At 34.2% G+C, this 27,168-nt stretch overlaps 1 long non-coding RNA gene across 1 annotated transcript in view; it reads right to left on the bottom strand.

The window, feature by feature from the left end:
- Positions 1-27,168, bottom strand: part of LOC113253695 (uncharacterized) — a 48,508-nt gene that overhangs the window by 17,165 nt on the left and 4,175 nt on the right. The window contains exon 2 of the long non-coding RNA XR_003315521.4: positions 23,005-23,051. This is a non-coding gene — a long non-coding RNA (uncharacterized LOC113253695). The remainder of the gene's footprint in view (positions 1-23,004; positions 23,052-27,168) is intronic.

Genomic DNA, 27,168 nt, shown 5'->3' with positions numbered 1-27,168 from the left:
TTAGTTCCCAAATTGTTATATTTTAGGTCTGGTTTTCTAGGCATTATTTTTAAATGGGCAAATTTAGCTGAGACTGTTCATTAGTACTGTGTACTTTGTTAATTTATGACATCATTCTACTACTATTACATACTTCAATTCTGTGTTTTATGACCTATAAAATATAAGAACTAAGTGAGAGGTGTATACTTTCATGTGAGAATCTTGGAATGTTCTTTATAGATAAACGCTATAAAATATCTGAATTTACTGGGTGTTAAATAAGAATTGTCGATAGTTTGAAAACTTCTACTTTTTAAATTTTTAATAAAATTTCTAACTGTCAAATTAAAAGTTGTGGTAACTTAATTTTTATTCTGTGAATAATTTACAATACAGGAGGATCTTATAACCTTTTCAACAAATACTAAGTAAGCTCTTACCAAATGTAAGGCTCAGAGAATGAAGTGATGATGAATGTGAATTCAGTGCCTTCCTGTAAAAACCTCTGTCTGAAGTCTATGTGTTTTCCACTTTTCTTATTATGTCTTATGTATTAATTTTGCTAACTCTTTGTTCTGTTCTTATATATCCAAGGCTTCGTGGTCAGACCACTGTTCCTCACTGCTATATTCTCTTGGTGATAAAACCCACTCTTGTAGGTTTAATATATAAATCTCCATATTTAACCAGATTACTTCTAAGCTCCAGACTGTTATCTCCAACTCTTCACAAGGCAATTCACTCCAATTTTCTATTAGCATCCGAAGTGCAACAAATCAAAATTATCTTTATCCCCCTCTCCATTCCCCATGCTTCTATCAGGGCTTGTCAGAATTTCTATCGGGGGGCACCTGGGTGGCTCAGTCGTTAAGCTTCTGCCTTCGGCTCAGGTCATGATCCCAGGGTCCTGGGATCCAGTCCTGCATCAGGCTCCCCATTCAGTGGGAAGGCTGCTTCTCTCTCTCCCATTCCCCCTGCTTGTGTTCTCCCTCTCGCTGTCTCTGTCTCTGTCAAATAAATAAATAAATCTTTAAAAAGAAAAGAATTTTTAGTCTGCCACATTGTGGGAAAGAGAACTCCTGATGTTTTTATTGCCATTTCCACAGGCTTAGTCCATATCTGATCCATTACAATACTTTTGTCTCATCTCCCCAGTGCCTACCAAAATAAAGTATATCTTGGTCATCTTTCAAGGCCCTTTTTAGACTACACTAAACCTACTTCTATATTCTGTTTGATATAAACCCTTGACTCCAGCCAGCTGACTTCCTATTGTCTGAACCTACCATGTACATTTCTCCTTCTCCACATCTCTCACAAATGAGTTAAAAAACAATTGCTGCCATAAGGCATCCAGATTTTTGTTTATCCAATTTAATCTTTGTCTGAATTCTGTAATTGTATTTTTTTAATTTAACTTAAAAAGCAGATTATGTCGATCTTGCTTAAAATCTTCCATTGCTTTCCATTGCAGTTAAACTAAATAATAAGTCTCATGACAACTTCTTCAAATTTAACTGGGCATACTGTATTTTTATTTGGTAATGCTGGCAGTTCTAAAACCATTCACTCATAAACTGGCCACCTTTCTCAAGGCCTCCATCAGGCATTAGTTCTTGTTGTTCTTTCTGTGTAGGATGTAATTCTACAGTTGATTGTATGCTCCCTCTTCTCTTTGTTCATGCTTCAGTTCAAATTTCAGCTTCTCATATAGGACTTCCTTTTTCCCTAGCATAAAATGTACCCCCACCCCCCACCACTTTCTCTATAGAATTTATTTTCATGTATAATTAATGTGTTTGTATTCCTATTTATTTTCTGTCTCTTTCATTAATATAGGAAAAGGTCTTTCTCTGGCTCAACCTCATCTCCAGAGTTTTGAACAAACGTGATACACATTGCTACCAAATATTAACAAATATGTTGTTGAATAATTCATGAAATATTTAAAAATATTTGTTGAATAATTCAATGAACAATTGCATGAGCGAATAACTGAATAAATAAATGTATGTCAAGAATAGATCAAAAGATTTTGCTTCCATGATGGCCAAGTAGTTGTATTATACCAACCCTCTTTCAGATAACAACTGTAAGCTATAGACATCCTCATAAAAAAGCAAAGAAAACACCAAAAAAGCACTACTTGAGAGCAGTCCATGCCATACAATTAACTAAAACTCTAACAGAAAAATTCAGTCTAGAGTCACCTGGGTGGCTTAGTTGGTTAAGTGACTTGCTCTTGATTTTGGCTCAGGTCATGATCTCAGGGTCCTGGGATCAAGCCCCACATCAGGCCCCACACTCCGTGGAGAGTATGCTTGGGATTTTCTCTTTTCCTATCCACCTCCCGCCATGCACATGTGCACACACTCTCTTTCTCTCTCAAATAAATAAATAAATCTTTAAAAAATTTCCATCTTTTATAAAAACAAGATGGTAGACTTGTATAGGAATAGCCAACATGAAAAGTGAAGGAGAAGATTTTCAGAGTGGAGGGTGAGCTTTAAATTCTGCCTAAACTCTGCCCAAATTCCTGATAATGTCCTGAACTATGAATGAACTATAAATGTGCAGGGAAGATGTGAAGAAGTCTAACTTTACATTCAGCTTTACGTTTCAGTCCTAGCAATTTTCTTCTTTAAGGTTTCCTAATTGTTGAAATTCTCTATAGTTCATTCACTGATACTGTAACGTTCCTTCAGTTCTTTGAAAATATTTTAGTTCTCTGAAAAATAATTATATTAGCTGCTATGATATCTTTTTAAATCCAACATCTGGATCTAGTCAAAAATCATATTCTCATGACAGCTTTTTATCCAAAGTATGAGTCACATTTTCCTGTTTCTTAGCATGTCTAGAAATTTTTTGTTGAAAAATGAATATTGTAGTAGATATATTGTAGCGACTGGATTGTGTTGTATTCTTATGATGATTTTGGTTTAATGCTCTAATAGGCAGTTAACTAACTTATCTGAATTTGCACTGCAAAATTTTTCTTCCTCATGCCATGCAGCTACCAATTTCATTGCTCTCTTAGCTTAAAAGGCTTCAATTTTCTGCTGATAAATCAGGGCCTATTGGGAAATGTACTCAGTTTAAAAAAAAAAAGTTACAAACTTACAGATCTGGCCCCAGTGCAATTAAATCCTTTGTCCTTTCTCATTAGGGACTTTGGAATATTTGCCGTAAATGGACAGTTCAGCTTTCAGCTAATGTTTTGGGCAGAGTTAATTCTCAGATTTTAGATATTACCTCTGTAGTTCTCTTGCTGATAAAATTGCCCCTTAAATTTATGGCTGTTTTTTCAGCCCTGATTTCTTATCTCTGGTACTTGAACTGATAAGGGTGAGGTTTTCTTTCTTTTTTTTTTCCTTATCTTTTTTTTCTTTATGTTCAATTAGCCAGCATATAGTACATTAGTTTTTGATGTAGTGTCCAAAGATTCATTAGTTGCATATAACACCCAGCGCTTATCACAACATGTGCCTTCCTTAATACCCATCACCCAGTTACCCCATTCCCCAACCCCCTCCCTTCTATAACCTCCGGTTTGTTTCCTGGAGTCCAGAGTCTCTCATGGTTTATTTCCCTCTCTGATTTCTTCCTTCAGTTTTCCCTTCCTTCCCCTGTGGTCCTCTGCCCTATTCCTTATGTTCCACATATGAGTGAAACTATATGATAATTGTCTTTCTCTGCTTGACTTATTTCACTTAGGGTGAGGTTTTCTATTATCCATGCTCTGCTGCTATAGCTGTGGAGATTTGGCAGAGCCCATTGGCCAGGATCCTACATTGTCAATTTTAACAACTTTCCAGTTGCACATTTTCAAGTGCAAACTCTCATATGACCTCTTAGACTCTCTTAAGTTTCTTTAAATTTTTTTAATATTTTAGTCAACTTTTTAAATCATTACCTGTGAGAGGTTTCGTATGACCCCTTACTCCTACTACCATTACTGTATCTCTTTTAAGTTTTAATTTTGCTTTGAAATAATATTTTTGGGTCTCAAAGAAATACCTCTTCTTTTGGAAAATGCTAACATATTACAAAATGACATGCTTTCTCTACTGAGAAAAAATATATATCATCATGCTTTTAGAAATTGTTGAATTTCTCCAAAACACTTTAAATTCTTCATTAAATCTTATATGTCAATATATATTACTTTGTATTTTTATTATATACAAATACATTTATATTTGAGTTTTCATTGAAACTAATCATTCTAAACATAAATTAGATAAAATTTAAATATCTTTTAAGTCCTGTTGATTTGCTAAGTGATATGTATCTATTCTATATTAATAATATTACATATGGAAATTATTGCTATAAAGCCACGATTTACAGTAGAGTAAGAGTTATTCCAAGAATCAAATTAACATAGAAATTATGGTTGGTCAATAACTATAAATAACCATTTTTAAGAATAGGATGTGGAACTATTAACTACCTTTCAAATTTTTGCATTATTATTTTAATCTTGAGCAGGACGACACCTTAGATATTTTAATAATAAGGTTTTAATACTTGATATTTGTGAAACAAGAAAAAAGGTCAATAATAGCCAGGGAATACTATATAAAGCATACCATTGGGCAGGAAATCTATAATTTGGGTTCTCATCACTCTTCTATTGGTCAAGTTACAAAATATTTTTGAATTAGATTTTCATGTACTATGTAGTAAACTAGAGCTCTATCAGTATTTGTAGGGGATATGCTAGTGTTCTGTCTCCATCCTCCTTTAGGACTTAGCGACCTTAGGCACTTAATTCTTCCCTCCACCAAGAAAGTTGGCTGCCCACAGACTTGCCTTTTTCTTTTGTTGCTTTAGTGCTTAGGAAGTTGTTCCTCTTCCTGAAATCATTTTAACATTACATAGTTCCTGGTTTACTGTACTATAATTTTTTTTTACTCATAACTCTTTAATCCATCTGATACCTTTTCAACTATTTATATGACAGTTGTACCATTTAGAAATATGATTTGTTTTTCCATATCTGCTGGCAAAATGCTGATTTTCTTTCTTCCTCCCTTCTTTCCTTCTCTCATATAGTAGGAGTCCATTTTTATAATTCCTAGTTTGGGGGGTTTTGTTGTGATATTAGAAAAATTGATGCATGAATTAGGTAGACAAGACATATGGAAAACTAAATTTTAGTATTTTTTAGTTTCCCAATTCACAGATTTTTTTTAATTTGAAGAATTAGTTGTTAATTCTGTTTAGCATAATGCTTATATAGACATAATGTATTTGAAAACAATACTTTCTCTTATTCTTTTCGAATAAAGGAGTTATCCTTTTATGGGGGGGATATCTTTTTTTTTTTTTTTTTTTTTTAGCCAGCCAAGGTATTTAGAATAATGTAAGTATTAATGAAATTAGAATGCATATTTTTTATTTTATTTTTTGGTTATGGGTTACCTAATAATTAGAATTATTTCATTTGGGTATGAAGAAGCATGTAAATGGAAATAAAATTTGGGGGGATGGTCTCAGTTGTCTCTCAAAACTTTGTCCTAATTCCTTTTTTTCTCCTTTGTATCTATGCAATTCAAAAGTTTGCTAGGATTTATCTAGCTATAACTTTCTTAATTAATTGGTCTTGGCCCTTACATTCCCCTTTATTTTATTTTTTTAAAGATTTTATTTTTATTTGTTTGAGAGAGAGAGTGCATGGGGAGGCAAAGGGAGAGGGAGAAGGGAAGTAGATTCCCCAGTGAGTGTAGAGCCCAACATGGGCCTCCATCCCACTACCCATAAGATCACAACCTGAGCTGAAACCAAGAGTGAAGTGCTCAACCGTTCAACCAACTGAGCCACCCAGGCACTACTCCCCTTTATTTAAAAAGACAAATATTTTTCATCTTCAGAAAATTTTTTTCTGAATATGTTTTAGGTTTTTGTTTTTTTTTTTTTTAAATCTGTTCAGTTTTTTTCTACTTGCTGGGTTAATTCTCTCCTGCCAACACCATAGATTTTAATTTTATTGTAAAGCTTAAATTTCCTTGAAGGAGTTCAATTTATTTTCTTCTTATCCTTAAGTCATCTTTTTTTCTCTTTTAAAACATGTGTGCCTTGTTCCATCTCAACAAGACTATAAAATAACTTTCTAAAATGTATTCTGATACCTATAGTAAATAAACCTGAGAAGTATCTTTTTTTCTGAATGTCAATTATGATTTTTGTTTACTTTTACCTATAGTTTTTTTTTCTTAATAATATTGTTGACTATTTTTCTACTTACTCATCAAAGAACAGAGACCTATCAAGACCCAGTACTTGCCCGAAATAGTGTGGTTTTCCTCTTGGTTCCAAATGCTCTGTGCTTAAATGGTGATTAAAAAACCAACCAACCAAACAGACAAACAAAAAAAACCTTCACAGAATTGCAATTGGACAAAAGGTCCAATTTCCAGAGTACTGAGTGTACATAAATTGCAAGTAAACTGACATAAATTTGATCTCTTAATTTTCAGTTTTCAACACTTTAAGTAAAACTTAGTAAGTATAAAACCACAACTGCCAGTATGTATGCCTACTAGGAAGCTTCTTATTGCCACTGTCTATCTCCCCTCACTATCTTTTATACCCATTGGTTTTCTGATAGCTGTGTCTTGGAAAGGTGAGGTGGTTTTGCTAATGCAATGAACAAAAGTTTTATTGATCAAGAACCATGATTTCTCAACCCAGCATTATGGATCTTTCAGTGAATAAGATTGCCTCCAAAATTCTTTTTTTTCAGAGTTGATACTTTCTTTTTCTTTTCTTTTCTCTTGTTCTTTTTTTGGTGCCTGTGTGATTATTTAAAGGAACAGTGTGAAGGGCAACATCAAGAAGACTAGTCAGATATCAGTTAAGCTACAATTAATTGGTTCTTGAAGAGTAACATAGAATGGTACATTTTGTTTAACTATAAAAATTCTAGAATGTGAGAAGGAGAGCAGCCAAAAGTGAACCTGGGGAGACAGAGAGGACAGGCCACATAAGGCCTTATAAGTCAAGTTATAGATACATATCTTTATTCCAGGAGTTACAGAAAGGCATTAAGGAATTAAATGGTGTGTGAATAGTGACATAATATGATTTGTAATTTGAAAAGAATTTTTGTCTGATGAACTCCATCAAGTTTTTCACAGTATAAAATATGGGGAGATTATTTAGGAAGCTAAAGCAATAATACATGTTTAGAAAGGCAACAACGGAGAATAAAGTAAAATCAATAGGATTTCATTATGAAATCAGTAAAAAGGGTTAGACAGAGAAAGGTATGCTTATTGAACTTTCAGGAATACCTGTGATATCTTTACTTCCTTCTCCACTGTATTGAACGTTTTGTAACAACAAGGTCCATTCTGAGAACTGAAAAAGCCCCCTGGGCTGAGACCAGTTCTGGGCCTATTAACATTCAGATCCTTTTCTTTTTCTTTTCTTCTTTTCTTCTCTCCCCTCCCATCTCCTCCCCTTCCCTCCCTTTCTCTCTCCTCTCCTCTCCTCTCCTCTCCTCTCCTCTCCTCTTGTCTCCCCTCCCCTCCCCTCCCCTCCTCTCTCTTTTTTTCTTTTTTTCTGCTTTCACCTGCTCTTTTTTGAAGTGTCCAATCCCTGCAGACTGCATTTACTCAGCTGACTTTTGATTGGGTTCAACCGGTACAAGGCTCTTTCAGGAGATTGAAGGGTGGAAGGAGGTAAAGGTAATTTTCTCTGTCTCTGCTTGGGTGGCGTTTCTTTCTCTTTCTTTTTCTCTTTCTCTTCTTTTCTCTTTCTCTTTTCTCTTTCTCTATCTTGAGTGGTGTTTCTTTTTCTCTTTCTCTCTTTTTCTCTTTCTCTTTCTCTGCCTTGAGTGATGTTAGTTTCTCTTTCTCTTCTCTTTGTCTCTCTTTCCTTTTCACTTTCTCTGCCTTAAATGGTGTTTCTCTTTCTCTTCCTCTCTCTTTCTATTTTCTCTTTCTTTGCCTTGGGTGGTGTTTCCAGCCAATATGTGTCTCTATGGCAATAGTTCACACCAGGCAGGGCTGATATATTTTCTAGCTTCCTCCAGTGACTTCAGCCCCGAGAATATCAAAATGCCTCCTCCCTTTGTGCAACCTAGGTGATAATAGTTTCCTGCTGTTGCTAACTTCCGGGTTGCCTTTATATACTCAATTTGACTTCTTAGACATCTCATCATTTGTCTAACAAAATCTCTTCTAAGTTCTTAGAGATGTTTCTGTTTTGCTATTTGGACTCAGAGTGATAAAGACCTCAAAGCCTAAATCTGGAATTAATAATTATAAATGTTTAAGAACTGCATCATGGGCTTGGCTCTACCTTTCCAGGTCAATGCAAGAGGTACTCTTTATAAAAAGATTAAGAAAAGCAATGGTGTAATAAATTAAGCACTGAGTTTTTGGTTCTACTAGGCAACCCTTTAACTCATAGTTCCTTTTTTTTCCAAAACAGAAATGTTTTAAAGAGTGAAAGAGTTGTTTTTATATACTCAACGAGTAAGGATCCATTCTGACTTGGATCTTCGAAAACTGTGGCTTTACCAAAGCTTGTCCTTCATAGTATCCCAACTACGTACAGTAAACATTCTGAACCAGATGGTTAGTTTTTGCATAAGATTTGATCTCTCTCAAAATATTCTTCAAATTTACTGTTGAAAGTTATAAACAATCATATAAAATCATTTTATCAAAATCTGTGTCATACCAATAATCATATTTACCAGTCACCTGCTAAATGAGAGGTGTAATGGCATGTTTTTACATACAGTATTTGATTTCATGTCCCTTATTTGTCACAATAAAAAATTTAGAAAATGATGCACAGAGAGGTTAATCAAATTGCAGAAGGTCATTGTAATAGACCATAATGTCTCTCTTATGACCTACTATAGACAATCTATTTTATATTTGGCATTCTTTAGACTAAATCTATCTTTTTTAATTTTCTTTTTTTGGTCCAGTTAGGCCAGATAATAACTAGACATCAAAGAGAAATGACATATTAGGTCATGCGCTTGATGGAAACCAGCAATATTATAATTAAAATATTTCAACATATGGAGGCAAAATGGAAGTGTCTGAGGGAATTAACATCACACTGAAAGACTAAGCCTTCTCTATGATAAAATGTAACATGTTGAACAGACTAAAAATGTTTCTGTATTAGTCAGCTTTCTAAGTCTCATGCAACAGAAACCAATTTTGGCTAAATTATTAAAATAAACTTTTGAAAGGAAATCGGCTTCATATGATCTACAATAAGTCCAGCTTTTAAAAGCTGTTCAGTTAGACTAGGATGAACTTCACCAAAGACCCTCACCAGGCAATGTCACTTCTACAAAAAAAAAATATGACCTGTTATGTTGCCCTGTCGACAAACCAATATGAAGGGTAATAGGTGGTTTAGGGTCTGTGAGTCAGGGGACACCCGAAGCCTGTCTCAATTCACCCATCCTGGTGGCCATATTGCCCCTTATGTAAATATTTATATTAATGTTTTTATAGCACTGTAATACTGGTGGTGCAGAGTAAATTTGTTGAGGGCGATGACGATCCTGTGTAAAATTGTCTAACATCATAGCACATTAAGGGACCATTGTCGCCTGGTCTGGAACTTATATTGGAAACAGCAGTGAGCAGAGCTTACCAGCAGAGCAGGGACTACAGCCCTGATCGAGCACATTTCTGGTTGTCCCAGGCTTGTCTGTTGACTTCTATTGATAAGGACATTATCTTCAGCTCCTGTGAGTGCAGTAGCACCACTAATCTTCAAATATGTCTTCAAACATGGTTCTGAAGCAATACCAGGTCTTAGGCATTGCATAGGAGGCAGAATAATGGTCCCTTAAAGATATCCATGTCCTAGCCCTGAAACCTCTGACTAATTTACCTTATACGGTAAAAAGAACTTTGTAGATGTGGTTAAGGTCCTTGAGATGAGAAGACTATCCTGGGTTACCCACGTGTACCAAATCTGATTACGAATCCTTAAAAGTAAAAAAACCTTCCCTAGCTCTTAGGGACAGATGTGATGACAGAAGAAGGGTCAGAGAAATGCAATGATGCTGACTTTAGTTAGAGGTTGAAGACCGTAAGCCAAGAGATGTGGGCAGCTTCTAGAAGCTGGAAATAGCAAGGAGGCAGATTCACTCATAGAATCTGCAGAAAGGAACATATTTCTGCCAACATCTTGATTTTAACCCAATGAGACTAGTGTCAGACTTCTGACATAAGACCTGTAAGACCATGAATTTGTGTCTTAACCTACTCAGTTTTTGATATTTATTATAAAAGTGTTGTGAGTTGAACAATGACCCCCAAAAAGATATGTCTACTTCCTAACCCCCAAAAGCTGCAAAATGGCCTTATTTGGTAGAAAAAAGAATCTGTGTGGATGTAAATAACTTACGGATCTTGGGTGGATTATCTGGATGAGCCCTAAATCCAATAACAAATGTCCTTATAAGGGACACACATATTATGTAATGATATGCATTTCATGGATTTGCTGTGAGGATTAAATAAAATAGTACATTTTAAGTATTTACTACAGGGAACTATAAAAAGACCTTAGGGAATGTTGACAATTATTTTCTTAATTACTGTTGTTATTAGAGGTAGTTGTATCAGACAGTTTTCAGTAATCAATCAGATTGTGCATTTTATAACATTTTTGTGCACCTATTATTATACATGTGCTTGGAAGTGTAAGAGAACCTGGGAGTACAGATATGAATAAGAAATCATATTTTCAATAAGCTCAGAGTCTTAATTGTTCAACTTTTTGTATAAACATCTTAATCCCAAACTTTAATGAGGGCACACAAAAGGTATTAATAAAAACATTTGTTCATTTAACAGTATTCAGTATTTTCAGCTTTTACAAGTAACTTCACACATTTATTTTAAAGATATTTGATTTCATTTTCTGTGAAAAAAGTCTGGCAATATGGAAATGATAAGACACCATTGTTTTCGAGGCAAGAGATTAATTAGGAGATTGTGATAGTTGCTGTAGGAGAGGTATAGGCAAAACCTAGAGAGAGAAGGAAACATTAGCCTTGCTTTTACATTTTGAATGATTTGTTTGGAAAGTAAATAAATTTTAATTCATCTGGTGATATTTCACTAATTTTAAGTCTAGTGATTTCGTGTGTATGAGAAAGTGATTTAGTTCCATAGTTGCATTGCAAGTTGGTAGAAATCAAAGGCTGGAAGATGCACAGCCTATGCTCTACTCCAGATGCTGCTTCTGCTTCTTGGACTAGAAGTCACTCTGCATTCCTCTCACCCTTCCCCCTGCAAAATGGAAATGATATGAATCCAGTGTCTTATATTTAAATACTCTTTGTTGTGCAGAGTGTTCTGGATGGCAGTATTTATGCTTTATCTTAAATTTATATTTATTTATAAAAGTCAGTTGTTCTCAGTCAGTTGTTGAAAATTATCACCTTCACCATTCTCTCTTGGCCCTGTGATAGGATAAAGGCAAGAAGACACAGAACTATCTTAGGTATGATTATTTCCTTATGCCTATCTTTCCTGTTAGGTTGTTCTCCATGATGAATAGAGAAAGGAATAATGGAATCATAGACTCCTACCCTCTGAGCAAGATCGACTAACACAGCCCCAACGAGTGTGATTATTCATAAGATATGCTGTTCTGTTTCCTAACAACTTTAATAGTAATAATGGCTAACATTTATGCAGCATTTACTATATGTCTGGCAGTGTTTTAAGTCATATTTTAACTCCTCAGCATAGACTTATGATTTAAGTGTGACTGTCATCTGTGATTTACAGATAGTCAGACTGAGGCACAGAAAGGGTAACTTGGTAAATGTCACACAGTAACTGGTGGAGATGGGATTTGAAGCTGATAATCTATCTCAAAAGTCTGTATTCCTAAACCATCTACATTATGATTCTATTAAGAAAGTTTTTACATTGAGTCAAATCTTATTTCCAAATTGTAATCTGTAACTTTTAGAATTATAAAATGCTAGACTTGGAAAAGTTTCCAGAAATCAGTTGGACTGCTAGACAAACATAATGCATAGATAGAGAATTCTAATCCAGCGCCCACATATTAATCCTTTAAATATTTGAAGTTCAAAGTTCATTCAAAACTATCTCATTTCAAGATGAAATGTTGGTCTATTTTCTGTTTCTCCTGTAAAATAATCTGCAAGTTTTCATCAGTTGGTTTACTCTGCTTCTCTATAATACAGCAGTCTTGGTGTCTTTTGAAATCACATCACTCAGGATCTCACATAGCCTTTCCATCAGGGCTCTTGCCCAAGCAGTGTGTGATAATTACAACTCTAGACTCAGGTTCTATAATTTTGTGAATACTAACTTCAGTTCCAATGGCTTTTGGGGAATTAAATGGCCTTCTCTTGTTCCTCCTCTTCTCTAGAGTGTTAAATCCATGCCTCCCTGGTTTGCTTTTATGCAGTTTTCTTATACACATAAACCTAGGGCTTTTTTTCTTCCTTTGTCTCTTTAATTTTATCTTATATTTGACCTTTTAAGAAACTTTTGATATAACCTAAGTTTTCTTAGGCCATTCTGGCTTGGCATTTAATAGGCTTATAATTTATAATGATAATAGTTATTCTCATTCAATATTCCACCAGCAGATTTCTTGAATCTCAACTTCTTTCATACTGCTCCTTTTGGGATTAAGGTGGACAATTCATGGACCAATTCCTTGAAATCTTAAAAGGAGATATCTATCCTTAAAAGGTGATTGCTTACTACTAATTATTTTATTTTATTATCTGCTATCCCTGATTGATTAACTATCCATTGTGTTGACTTCGTGGAGATTCTGTTCTTGTTATATCCCATTTTAACACTTCTTAATTTACTATGTCTGCTACATCAGATATATTTTGTTTTAATAAGTGTTTTGGGACTACAGAAGACAATAATTTCTAAAATACTGTGTAGAATTTTGTAAGACTTATATATTATGATCATCTAAGATCAGCTCCAGAATATTCTTTTGGAAAATCAGGGCCAATACTCTGAAAACTTCCCATATTCCATTATATTATAAAGATTATAAGATTATATTACAGGGTGGGTGTGATAATATATCTGAGAATTATTACAGTAGCCTGAGATAAAGTCTTCCTAGCTTTGGAATTTTCAACTAATTTAAATTGGATAGGAGTCAATAACTTATTTTAATTATACATAGTAAAATAAAAAAAAGTATAACTTGGGAAAGAGGGAATAAGTACCTTAATAAGGACCTTCAAGATCACACTTGTCTTGGTGAATTTACTATTATTCAGGATCCAGACCTAAACTTTGGATAATGAAAAAGGTGTTTAGTCAGCAAACCAAGAATAACTCAACCAGTGTTAGGCAGCAATATTAACCGATTTTATAGACATTAAACCTGTGAAATCTGCACTCTTTGCTTTATGATGGATTAAACATGAAACAGGAGAAATAATTTCCAAACAATTGAATATAACCAATATGTAGATCAAAAGTGAGGTTTTTCTCAGAACTGGGGACTCAGGTAGAAAAGCAACTATACAGCAATGTCTGTAACAGATTTGAAAAATCATGTCAAAGAGACAAAGTAGATTGCAGGCTAGCAAGATTTGATTGTCTTGGGCCATTTGAAACATAAACAAGTCTGAGTCATGTTGTTTTTTTTAAAAATTGGTCTGGACTTTTGTTACTCTGTTATGGACTGAATTGTGTCCCTCAGAATTCATATGTTTAAAGCCCTAGTTCCCAATGTGACTGTATTTGGAGTTAAGGCCCTTAGAGAGATAATTAAGATTCAATGAGGTCATAAGAATGGGGCTCTAATTGGTAGGACTGGAGTTCTTATAAGAAGAGGAAGAGACACCAGAAATCTCTATCTTTCTCATCACACACACAGAGGAATGTCTCTGTGAAGACATAGCAGGGGAGGTCTCACTAAAAATCAGCCTTGATAGCAACCTTAATATTGGACTTCCCAGCTTCCAGAACTGTGAGAAAATAAATTCCTATTGTTTAAGCCACCTAGTCTATGGTATGTGTTATGACAGCTTGAACAGACTAATAGACTCAAAGCCTTTTTAAATTATCTCTTACTATTGAAATTCAGAATCAGCTGCATTTTTCAATCGTATAAGGCCATTGATTTCTGGAATCTGTTCCATTTCTTCCAAACTTTATTGAAATACCTGGCAGTTGTTGCCTAAGCTCATATCTTTCTTGTAACAGCAGACTAGAGGCTACTATGGTTCTTTCCAACTACTTTTCCTATAGCTACTACCTCATTTGACACACGGTCAATCTCCAAGATGGTACAAATGACAATTTTAACAAATGTTTTGTTCTTGTACAGCTTTTCATACATTTTTGTTCTTTTCTGGGCCCACATTAGACTATTTTCATATCCTTTCTTGCAATTAGGGGTGGCTGAGACTAAAATCTAAAATATAAGTGAAAATGAAGGATGTGTATCACTTCCAGGGCCCTAAAATTCTCCCACATATAGTCTTCCATTCTCTCCTCCTCCCCAAAATAGAAGGGAGACAGCTTTCAGAGCAACCTAGGAAGCCTGTGTTGAAAATGGTGGGGCCACATAATAGAATGAGTCTTTGTCCCTATATTACCATTTGGAGAATTTCTGGCTAATTAAAGCATGTTAACTGAATTATTACGTATAAGAAATAAAATTGTTATGTGTTAAATCCCTAACTTTTGGAAGTTCCACTCATGTAGGAACCAGTGTTATCTAACACAGAAAGTGCTACTGAAAGTGGATGCTCCTGAATCAAAAATTTAAAGTACTTAGCTTTAACTTGATAGACAGCTGGTAAGTAATAAGAAAATAAATATCTCAGCTGGAGACCCATGTTCTACCCAGAGCTCCGTGCTCCCAATACCTGTGCTAAAAGTGTAGCATACATTCTATTTTAGCTACTTTAAGCTACTGAAATTTTGCCATTTCTGTTTTCACAACATAACCTAGTCACCTTAACCAGTACAAAAAAAAATCTTAAAATTCAATTTTTAAGAATAAAAAAGATAAACCATAAAAATATAATTAACAAAATATGCAGGGGCCTATGTATTAAAAAATGCCATTGAGCATCATGCAGAAATACATGAAAAATAGTAGCATAGTAGGTTTTAGGCAGGTAACAGTATTTAAGGTTTTCATTCTCCCTAAATCAGTATATTTTTATTTAGTGTGAGCACAATAAAATTACTACCAGGTTTTATTTTCAGGTAAAACAAGGACATAAAGTGATCAGGAAATTTAGTGAAGAGCAAATATTGAAGAGAGCATAATCTTATCACTTATTAAAATGTAGATTTAAAATTAGGATAATGAAGACAGTTTAATATGAATAAATATTCAGATTGTCAAAAACTTTGAAGAGTTTGAGATTTTACCAAAATACAAGCTAATAAAATAATCTGTTATTATTTCATGGATGCTGGCAGAAGACATGAAACTCCTGGGTCAGAGAAAATGGCAGAAGACATGAAACTCCTGGGTCAGAGAAAAAGACTTCATTACTCATATTAGAACAAGCAGCATGAACATCAGCATATTTGCAGTGTTCACCCTTGCTGCAAAATTCCACCAAGATTATGCAATGTGCCCAGAGGATACATGCATACACAGAGGGTTTTGTTCAAGGAGAGGAATCCAGGGCAAAGGGCCCAGTATTTTTTGAGCAAGCAGTAAACGTTGTAGCAAGCAATGAACAAGCCAGCCTCCCTCTGCCCCTGCCCCCGCTCCCCCCCCCCCGTCCCCACCCCCCCACACAAAATGAACAGAGTAGTGTTGACCTACTTAGTTACCTGTGTAACTACCTACAGACACTACTCATATTAGGAAATATGTAAGCCTTACAACATACTGAAGGACTGTGCAGGCATGATCAAGACCCATGCTGGACTGCCTCTCCCAGCATAGAACAAAAGAAACAATATGGTAAATAACCCAAATATACATTTTTTTAAAAAACCACATAGTAATCAACTTAATGATAAAATGGCTTTTTAACATGATAAAAAGATCAATTTTTTTTTTTTTAATGATGAGGGAGCAACTGCTCAACTATTTGGGGAGTATACAAGTTGGATGCCAATCTCCATCTTTATATCATAATTTTGGATGGACCAAAATTTAAATATTATAACAAATAAGTGGGGAATTTATTTTTTATTTATTTTTTAAATTTTGGAAATTGGAAGCTTTTCCTAAAAAAGATACAAAACACAAAAAACAGATGTATTTAATTAAATAATTTATAAGACAGTAAAAATATGATCTTAAAGTCAAATGACAAACTAAAAAAATGTTTGCAAAACATTTATATATAAAATATAGAGACAGAATTCTTAATATATAAAAGGTTTTCATAAATCAATACAAGAAACCAACAACAAATAAAAATGGGTCAAAATATAACAGGCAGTTTGCAGAAATGCTATTGAAAATAGACAGCATATGACAAATATTGAACCTCAATTATAATTAAAGCAGTTGAAATTAAAGCTCACAGATTGCGGAGCTCAAGATGTTTTATGATGGACAAAGAAAGAGGCATTCTAATACTTTCATGGCAAAAAATAGGACATTTTTGGAGACTATGTCAGCAGTATTTAGCAAAATCTTACTCCAAATATACTAAATCTTCACTACAATATTGAGAAAGCAGACAATCTTGTCTTGTGCCTGATCTTAGGGGAAAAGTATTTAGTCTTTTACCATTAGATATGATGTTAGCTGTGGGTTTTCATAGACATCCTTTATTAGATTGAAAATTCCCTTCTATTTCTAGTTAGGTGTTTCTATCATGAATGGGTGTTGAGTTTTGCTGAATGTTTTTTCTACATCTATTGTGATAGTCATATGGTGTCTTTTATTCTATTTATAGGACATCTTAATTGATTTTCAGATGTTATTATAAAAATTAAAAAATTTTTTTCAAATAAAGTCAGATCCTTTGGGGGAGAGTGTTGGAGCTCTCTTTTCTTATGGACGTCTCCCTAAAACTAAAACTCTGAGCCACTATTCTGTGCTTCAGGCAAGAAAGTAGCCTCTGGTCTTCCTGGCTAGCCTCTTCCAGCTTGGAAGCTCTGTACTACAAGTGAGCTTGGGTGAGGGTAGTTGACTTTCCAGTATTCTCAGCCAACTGTACCTGGGGAACAGCTTCTTCCTACTGGTAGGGACTAGGTGGAAAAAAGGAGCGCCTTACCTCTTGGCCACACTCACCATAACTTTAGCCTCTCTCATTTTGAGTTGGAGAAGATAAGAAATACTGGTGGCCTTCCCCTTCCCACAGCTCTCAATCGCAGTAGCCCTTGATTGGGAGCTGAGGTGAGGGTGTTCCCTGTTCTTGAACACACCTACTAGGCAGGCAACTTCTCTTATGCTGAGTTGAGATGGGGAAAAGGGAGGGAAAGGATAGTGCCTCAAATGCCACAGACTCTCTCTGTTTTAATCTAATTTTAGTAAATTTTCTTGAATAAATGTTTCTTTATTTGCTGTATGCCCTGGGAGGCTTTTTTAGAGGCTGTAATTTTTTTACAGTGTAGCCAATTTTGCTTGTTTGGGGGGCCAAGGAGGGCCTCATGATACAATTCTAGAAGTTGCATATGATTTTATGTGTGTGTGTGTGTGTATATATATATACACACACACACACACACACATATAGGAAAGAAATCATAACAATCTGCTAGTAATTATCTCTGAAGAGAAGGACTAGAGTTTGAGTAGGAGGGAAACCCAATTTACATTGTATTCTCTTGTGTAAAATGAATTTATTAAATGATTAAGTGAATTTTATATGTCATTTGCTTCCTTTCATCAATTTTTATACAAAAAATGTTTAAAATATATAATTCTTTTCCCTCGGATATTTCAAATCATTGCACAACACTAAATATTCTCAAATAAGCACATAGTCTCAGCAGCTACTATCAGGCTGTTTTCTTGGTATTTAGTTACTAGAGGACCACAATACTCTCTTTACCCAAAAGGAAAATTGCACATAACTTAACCTGGCAAGTAAGACCCTTCACATTCTAGCTACAACATGCATTTCTAGCCATATTTTCTATCTAAGACAGCATGAAATCTCATGCTCTAAAGCTTCGTTGTAACCCTATAAGTTCTTTTTCTGTCTCACTCCCTTACTTCATAAACTGCTGGTATTTGTCCTTCTTTCTTCTGTGTTCCACACTGCACTCCCTGCTGCCTCATGACTTTAGCTATAGAGTAGTGATATGTGTGTGTCTATTTTTCCCACTAGACTGAACTCTGTAAAGGCTTGTTCACCTCCAGACTATCTCCCCCCTCCAGAGCTTTCCACATAGTAAATGAGAAAGAATGTTGATATAAATGGACAAAATTCAGGATTTTTAGGGAGCAAATATGGCCTAACTCATGTCTTTGATTGTCCTGAAAATAACTCATTTACTTTGTGCTATAAAAATGAGCTCAGAAAGATGAAAGTTTTGAAGAACATGTACAAAACAGAGCCGGATTAAACTGTTATTATATAAAGCTACAGGGGAAATGAACTAGACATGTAAAGATAATATAAGTAAATGGTGTAAGTCTGAATTGCAAATGTAAATTGTTCCTATCCTATCTTTAGAATGCAGCTGTCCTCCTTCATAAAATCATCAAATAATTGATCCATGTCTACCTTGCTTGACTTCATAACCTAAGAGACCCTCATTACACTTAGAGGCATTGCTCATATCTTTCAAATCAAGCACAATTACCCAAAATTGTCATGGAATAAATAATAGCTTAATAAAGCTATTAAGATCTGTCCTATCAATTTAAGTTTGCAGATCTGTATGTATGAGACTTTGTAATCTTTAAAAAGTGGGAAAAAAAGATATTCTTGACCTAGATATAAAGGCTGTTTCAGAAGGATTATAGAAGACAACATGAAAATTTTTCAGAAATAGCCCTTTTCCCCATGGATTCTAATTGACTAATATACACTTTAAAAGTCTCTATTAATAGAACTTGAGAAAGGACTTGGCACTACATCTTATAGTTCTTCTAATTCAAAATCATCATGAGGGAAATAAAAGAAGAAAATTAGTTGGAAGATACTATAATTGGGCCAAATCCAAAACTGGTATTAGAACACAAAGAACTAAAAGCATAGATTTTCAGTTTAGTGAGACTATTTCTACCCCATATATATATGACATTGTTGTGATTTTTAGAAATTATTCAGTACCTATGGAGTATCTAATTAGGGCCAGACTCTATTATAGGTTTGGGTCTCTGTAAGAAACAAAACAAATTTTTACCTTCACAGAGCTGATATTTCAGTAGGAAGATACAGACAATGGGTAAATAGAGATATGCCAAGTATAAGTCTCATGGAGGCAAATAAAACAGGAATGAGGAATATAGAGTGCTTAAGATTGGGAATTTCTATTTAAATTGAAATTATTATAACCTATAAAGAAAAATTACTCCTTTGAAGGTAGTGAAACTAATATTCCAATCTATGGATGTCTTCTTTCTTTCCTTCCTTCCTTTCTTCCTAACTTTCTCCCTCCCTCCCTCCTTCACCTGATCTTTGGTAATCAGTCTTCCTCTTCAAGCATTGCCATAACACAGTGGAAGAAGCAAATAATATACTTTATTTATTGTGTATTTTTCTGACTTTTTCTAAGGACATTTAGATGGTTTCAAAAAACTTGATATATTATCAAATGATAAATAATGCAAGAAAATTTGCATAAAATGAAAATATGTGCTAAAACAAAATGCTAACATGCCATTACGTCCTATACTGTTAGAATTCCACAAATTTAGATTCAAGCATTATAGGAAAAAAAGAGGGTAAGGACATTAGGTATGAAATTTAAATACCATAAGGTAAAACAAGTCAATTGGTAGGGTGGCACATGACTAGAATATTGCCACAGCTTGTCCTCGTCAAGAGTCCACTTCCTAATAAAATCAGCAGCATTTCCCCAACAGTATTTTTCTTCACTAGGTAGTTCCTAACTGAAAGAATCCAAGTGTGGAGTGTAACCCCATGCTATGGAAGTTCACAATCTTCTTGGGGGTATCACCACACACCCAGGAAAATGTTACTACTTTAAGAGATTATGTAGTATATTCAATACCATGCACTGTATCACAAATTAAAATTTCAAAGAAGTGAGAATTCCCTGTGGGCTGGTGTGAATTTTTTTTTTCTTGAAGAGACTTACTTATTTTAAACTTTGATTTTTTAGTACTGAGGCTAGGAGAAAAACACAATGGTTATCCAGGATCTAGGTGAGAATAGCAGTAGTAGATTTCAATATGACCTGTTTTGGGGATAGTAAGGAAATCATGTTGACTTGAGCAGCAGCTCAATTTTATGAAATAGTCGGAGAAGAGATTGTGAGAAGGGTAGGAGATGCTCTAGCTGTAGAAAGTTAAGCTTAAAGAGTATATATTTGGTGCTTCCAGTTTTAGGTTCTAAATAGGAGGTACACCGATATAGTTCAGGAGATATATGAACCCTTTGAAATAGCATATGATTGTGAATGTATATACACATGGAGACTTATCTGAAAGAAGGTCCTGTCTTATTCATTTTCTGAAGGGGACCATAATCTCCTCATATGAACACTACCAAACAATAACAAAGTATAGAAACATTGCCCTACAATCAGTGATTGGCCATGGACATTTTTTAATAAGGAGTGACATCACACTTTAATTGAAAATGTCAGGGCTACTCGTATAAAGTTGTCTCTGGTTCTGATAAACACAATAAGCAAAATGTAACTAAAATATAACAAATAATTGTTATAAGAACCTGGGTTTGGAAATCTTTGAGGAATAAGCAAAGAAGAGAGCCCCAAGTTCTTTTCCTCTTGCTCATGTGATTTAAAAGCAACAAATCCAAAACTTTGACAGAATTTCCCACACTCTACTAGGCTTTCCTCAGTTTATTCTCCTAACTGATTGATTCAAGACTTTGTAAAGTCAATCCCAGCCTAGGGATTATGTGGTCCCACTGGAATGTCATCCTCAGGTTCAGGAACACGTAACGGCCAATACTATGGGCAAAAACTGTGATTTTCCAATCCAGTGAAAATTATTTTCATTATTACATTTGTCACAAAATGAAGTTATTGCAACATAATTTGTAGATCACAACCCATCTTCTACCAAATAGAATTGAATCCTTCTTTTAAAAAGTCTAATGACTATAAGAGATATAAAAATGCATCTTTTTAAATACTTTGGGAAGTTGATGATAGCAATAAAAAGCAATAAAGTTAACATTAGGCAAACATCAGAAATAAAATGAACTAAAATTGTTTTAGGATTCGAAATTTCAGTTTCTTTCAAACCAAGATCTCTAAGCATATAAAATCTCATGTAAATCAAAACTAATTTACTTTGCCAACTGGGTTTGTTTACTTTAGGGTATTTTACAATATTCTTCCTCATGTTTCCAATTACCAAAAAAGCTAATTATCTTTAAATTAAGGTCTATATGACAGCTGATTTTGCAGTAAATTCATGAAAACAGATTTGTGTTTTCCCATGGCGATACCATAAGATATGGAAATATCATAATATTGTGGTTAGGTAGAACTACATGTTCCTATAAGATGTAAAACTTTGTCTTTCCTGACGATACATCACTGTAAAAACTTAATTGTAATCTGTAAAATCTAGAACCAGGCTGAATACATTGTGTGTGCTCAATAAAGATTACTTGGCTCATTTGAAATTTCCTGGACTGCTCCTTTTTTTCCACAGAAGCTTGTTAAAACACCATAACTGGATATATCCATCAGTTCCTCAGCCATTTGAAGCCCCCTCTGAGGCAGTGGCACCATGAAAGAGCTCCTGGCCAGGAGGTTGTCTGTGGGACCATAAATGAATACTAGATCCTTTGCCGTTAGGTCCTGGCACTGTTAATATGTCAGCCAGGTGACCCACAAAAGTGGTTGTATTCCCTCTTACTGTATCATCCAATACAACCCTTTTGTGTTCTGCCTAAATGATAGTTTCGTGTCCAAAGCTATTGTGTTTGATGTTCAGTGATCAGTATTACTGGTCAAGCCTCATGATGGCTAACCTCTAAGGTTTCTTCCTAATGAAGTATATACGCTATTTGATCAATTCACTCATATTTCCTCTTTACTTTCTGAGATCTACAGAAATACACATATGGACACATACATGTGTGTGTAAATGTCTATCATCTATTTATCTACACAGAGAGAGATGATGACAAGGAACATGTAAATATGGTGTATCACAACCGCTTATTAAATCCTCTTTCTCACTATCCATAGGAGATTTTTTTCCCTCTTATATACCTGTTATTTTATATTTAGGAAAAAAATCTGTGGAGAGAAGAATGAGGAGTTTTTATTTCATGGGTACAGAGTTCCATTTTGCAGGATGAAAGAGTGCTACAGATGGATAGTGGTGATGATAGCACAACAATGTGACTATACCAAAGCCACACTTAAAAATGGTTAAGATGGTAAATTATATATTAAGTGTATCTTATCACAATTTTTGTAAAAAATCTGTTCACCAATCTGCTCTAGCCAAATATTTCTTCTATTACAGAAAATGTGTTTCAAATTTAAGTAACCATTTTCTAAAACATTTAATACTTCCCCAGAACAGATTAACAACAGCACAATGTAAATGACTTAGCATAACTTCCAGGGACCTCTAATCTGAATTTATTTCCTTTCTCTGAGATCTTGCTGTTTAAGCTGAGGCATAGCTCCTGGTTTTCCAAATGTGTCATTACTTTTGTACTACCAATCTTATCAGATTCATGCTCTTCTGTCTTTTGGGAAGTCCCTTCCCTGTTCTCTTCTTCTTATAAAAGTCATTCTCATCTTCCAAGACTCGTGTATAGTGTTCCTTCTGCTTTTTAAGCCTTGCAGGAGTCCGATAGCTCCAAATAATAGCAGATTTTTCTATAAACCCGAGAGGCTGCACACATCACTGCAAATAATTTATCTTCCTTACCTATGTTTCATCACCCCGCCACAGTGCAGCTTTGTCAGCAAACAAATCTGTTGGAAAGCACAGTCTATATGTTATTTTTCCATCTATGTCTTTTCACTTCTTGGTAGAGCGTTTTACATGCAATAGACACACAAATGTTTGTTAACTTGTATAATATATCAAAATTGGTAACTTTAGTATCTTTTTTTAGGCATTACCTCAGAAAGTTTAAAGAGACAAACTTCATGGCAATACAGAAACTTGAAGAACAAAGTAATAGTAAATTGGCTCTGTCCTACCTAAAACCATTTTTTAAATTACTGGTTAAATGCTAAATTATAGAATAATCATTTTATTAAAATGAAGGCTTTGTCAATTTTAGAGAACTAAATGATATCTTTATTAAATTTAGCACAGTTCTTAATTAAGGAAAATTCCATAATCATGGGTGGTGCTATAAAATATGACCCTCCAAAAATTTGGTTAAGCCACATCATAAATAAGTGGATTTACTTTGGCTCATGATGTTTGTTCTCTGCTGCTGCTATTCTGTGTTGCTCAGCCTTGGGCTTTGCATGGATATAATAAGCCGGTTTTTGTTAGAAAGTCAGATTTTTAAGCCAGTAACTGTTGGAAATTTTGGTTGGTCTCTGTGGAAACCAGTGTATGTGACTGGCATAAATGTTGTTAATGAGAATGTCTGTGAAAAGTTGACATTTGGTATGATTTTCTGGCTTGATGTTAACTGAATTTTGTCCCATTCTACTATGTCATGCTTCTCATTTGCAATTTGTAAAAGTAATAATCACAGCATGCTCTCCCCTAGTCCTCTTTTTTGTGGCAACAGAAGAATATACCCACTCCTTGTGTTGTGCCCTCTAGGCAAGAAGGCCTGGAATAGAATGCTTTAGTTTTTTTGTTAGTAGAATACAAATCAAGATTCTTCTTTCCCACACATTTGGATATATCATAGGACCCAATTTTAACCAAAAAATTTGGGTAGGATATTACCATATACTTAACATTTTTAAATTGTAGTTACTGTAATAACTGTAACGTATTTGCTTGGTACAAGAGTTTAAATTTACAGAAGAGCACTCAGTGAAAAGTATCCCTTTTACTTAAGTGTCATCCAAACACCTAGCTCCTCTGGGTAGCAACCCAGTGTCAGTTTCCTGTGTAACTTCCTAAAGATATTCATACACAAATAAGCAAAACATGTGTTTAGTCTCATTTTGCCCTTTCGTTCATACTAATCATAGCATCCTCTACACATATCCACTTATTTTTTAAATGATTTTCCATTTAAATATAAAAAGGGTCACCTCATTCTTTATTTTTATCTTTTCCATAACTCTTTTAAACTAAGGATTGTGTCGTGCATACATAAGTCATGCATACATGTGTGTATACATATGTATATATATGTATATGTGTTATATGCATATGAAAGATATGTAGAATAATAAAATAGCCACTCAGATAGCTACCTCGTGGCTTTATATAGAACATTACCAATAAACTTAAAGTTCATTTGCATAACTCTCCAATCAAATTTCCTCTTTTTCATAAGCCAGAGGGTGTTTTTTTTTTTTAAGATTTTTTGTTTATTTATTTGACAGAGAGGGAGAGAGAGAGCACAAGCAGGGGGAGCAGGAGAGGGAGAAGCAGGTTCCCTGCTTAGCAGGGAGCCTGATGTGGGGCTCCATTGCAGGACCCTGAGCTCATGACCTGAGCCGAAAGCAGATGCTTAACCAACTGAGCTACCCAGGCACTCTAGAGTTTTTTTAAAATTAAGCTTTCTATTTACCACTTTCTTACTTTTAATGATTTACCAGAGGTTATGTGTATGTATGTAAGTATGTATAAATATATATATATGATTACTTATTTTCACATTGCATGTGTTTGAGCAATAATAAAAAAAGAAATCATACTGCATATATTTTTCTACAACATACTTTTTACATCAAGTGTGTGATTCATCTATGCTAATGCACATGATAACTCATTAATTTTCATCATTACATAGGAGTCCACATAAGATTATTCATGCTTCTATTGTAAGTTATATGAACTATTTCCAATTTTTTCTACTATAAATAATAGTGTTATTAACTTTCTTGTATGTTTCATGCATATGAGGTAGAGTTTCTCTATAAAATGTACCTAATGGTGGAATTGTTGAGTTATGGGTATGAGAGCCATCAACTTTACAAGATGATACTGAATTGTTCCCAAAGTGCTCATATGGATTTACACTGCCACATTTCTACATTCTCACCATACTTTTCAGTCTTTGCAAATCTGTGAGTGTAAAATTACATCTCATTTAATTTTCTTTTTTATTATTACAAATTAGGTTAGGAACCTTTTCACAGGTTTGTTGGCCTTTGTTTTTTTTCCTCTTCTCAGAAATATGTGTTCATTTGATGTAACCACAGAAAAGAGTATAAAATGTGTAGGCACAATTTAAAGAATAATTATAAAGCAAACAATTGAAAATTAAAAATGAATTTAAAAAAAAGAATAATTATAAAGCAGGCTCTTATATAAGTCAAGTAAAATTCAAAACATTCTAATATTCCAGAAGCTCCTTCACATCCGTTCCCAGTCTTTCTTTATTCACCTTCTCAGAGGTAACCATTATCCTGATTTTTTATGTTAATAATTTTTTCTTGCTATTGTTTGTCATTTTATCAGTCATATATGTATTTCTGGTCAGTACAGTTTAGTTGTGTCTATGCATAAATCTTATATAAATGGAACCATGCCATATACATCTTTTCTATCTTGTTTTCCATTTTATACACTTGTAAACATTTTTACATGTAACTCCAACTCATTCCTATTTAATGGTGTATAGGATTCCACAAAAGAAACATAGCACAATTAATCTCTCCATTCTACTCTTTTTGGACATTTTGGTTATTTCTAGCTTTAGCTATTTCAATCCTATATGAACATTCTTATATTTCCTGAAGCGCAGACAAAAGAGATTACCTCAAATATTATCTAATAGAGCAGATTTGATGGGTCATAGGATATGTCTATGTTCAACCAATTTAGATGATGCCAAATTGTTTTTGAAAATGGTTGTATCAAAATTATACTTCCACCAGCAGTTTGTAACAGTTCCTATTTTTAAAATTATTTATTATTATTTTTTTATTTTTGTTATTATGTTCGGTTAGCCAACATATAGTACATCATTAGTTTTTGATATAATGTTCAAAGATTCATTAGCTGGGTATAACACCCAGTGCTCATCAAGACACGTGCCCTCTTTAATGCCCATCACCCAGTTACCCCATACCCCACCCCTTCTATAATCCTCAGTTTGTTTCCCAGAGTCCAGAGTTTCTCATGGTTTGTCTCCTCCTCTGATTTCTTCCCATTCAGTTTTCCCTGCCTTCCCCTATGGTCCTCTGCACTATTCCTTATGTTCCACGTATGAGTGAAACCATATTACTCCAAGTCTCTACCACTTCTTGATTCAGTCTGTTTTTTTTTTTCCAACCAATCTGATAGGTATGTAATGACATATCACTGTAGTTTCTATTTTTTATATTCCTTTTTAACACTATTTTTAAAAATTATTTTTATGGATTATTTGTATTTCCTCTTGTGAAATGCCATTTTGAGTTATCTTTTTATTGAGTAATGTAGGAATTATTTGAATAGTTAGATTTGAATTCTTTGCAGTTATACGTGTCATAAATATCTTCTCCCACTCAATAACTTGTTTTTTTATTTTCATTATGATCTCTTTTGATATACATTTTATTTCAATGTAGTAGAATTTATCAATATTTTGTTTATATTTAGTTTCAGTTTTGTGTTTCATTTTTTAAAATCCTTATTTATCTTGCAGTTATAAAGTAATTGTCTTATACTACCATATAAAATTGCTTTCACATTCCATCCAAATTTATTTTTGTTTGTGGCTTGAGGTAGGGATCAGATTTCATTCTTTTCCATTTGGATACCTGATTATATGAGTGTTATTTATTTAAAAGTCCATTTGATCCCCAATGATTTTCCATCTACTTCTGTTATATATCATGTGTCTATGTTGTGTAGGTCTGTTTGGGTACTTTCTTTCCATTTCAGTAGCCTATTTCTTGCATGTTTTAGTTCTACCGTTTAATAAAAAAACATGCTGACACCCATTAACGTAAAGCT

Source organism: Ursus arctos, unplaced genomic scaffold (assembly GCF_023065955.2).
Source record: "Ursus arctos isolate Adak ecotype North America unplaced genomic scaffold, UrsArc2.0 scaffold_20, whole genome shotgun sequence".
Taxonomy (NCBI): domain Eukaryota; kingdom Metazoa; phylum Chordata; class Mammalia; order Carnivora; family Ursidae; genus Ursus; species Ursus arctos.
The sequence above is the reverse complement of the archived record's forward strand: the minus strand, read 5'-3'. Positions and strand labels throughout refer to the sequence as shown.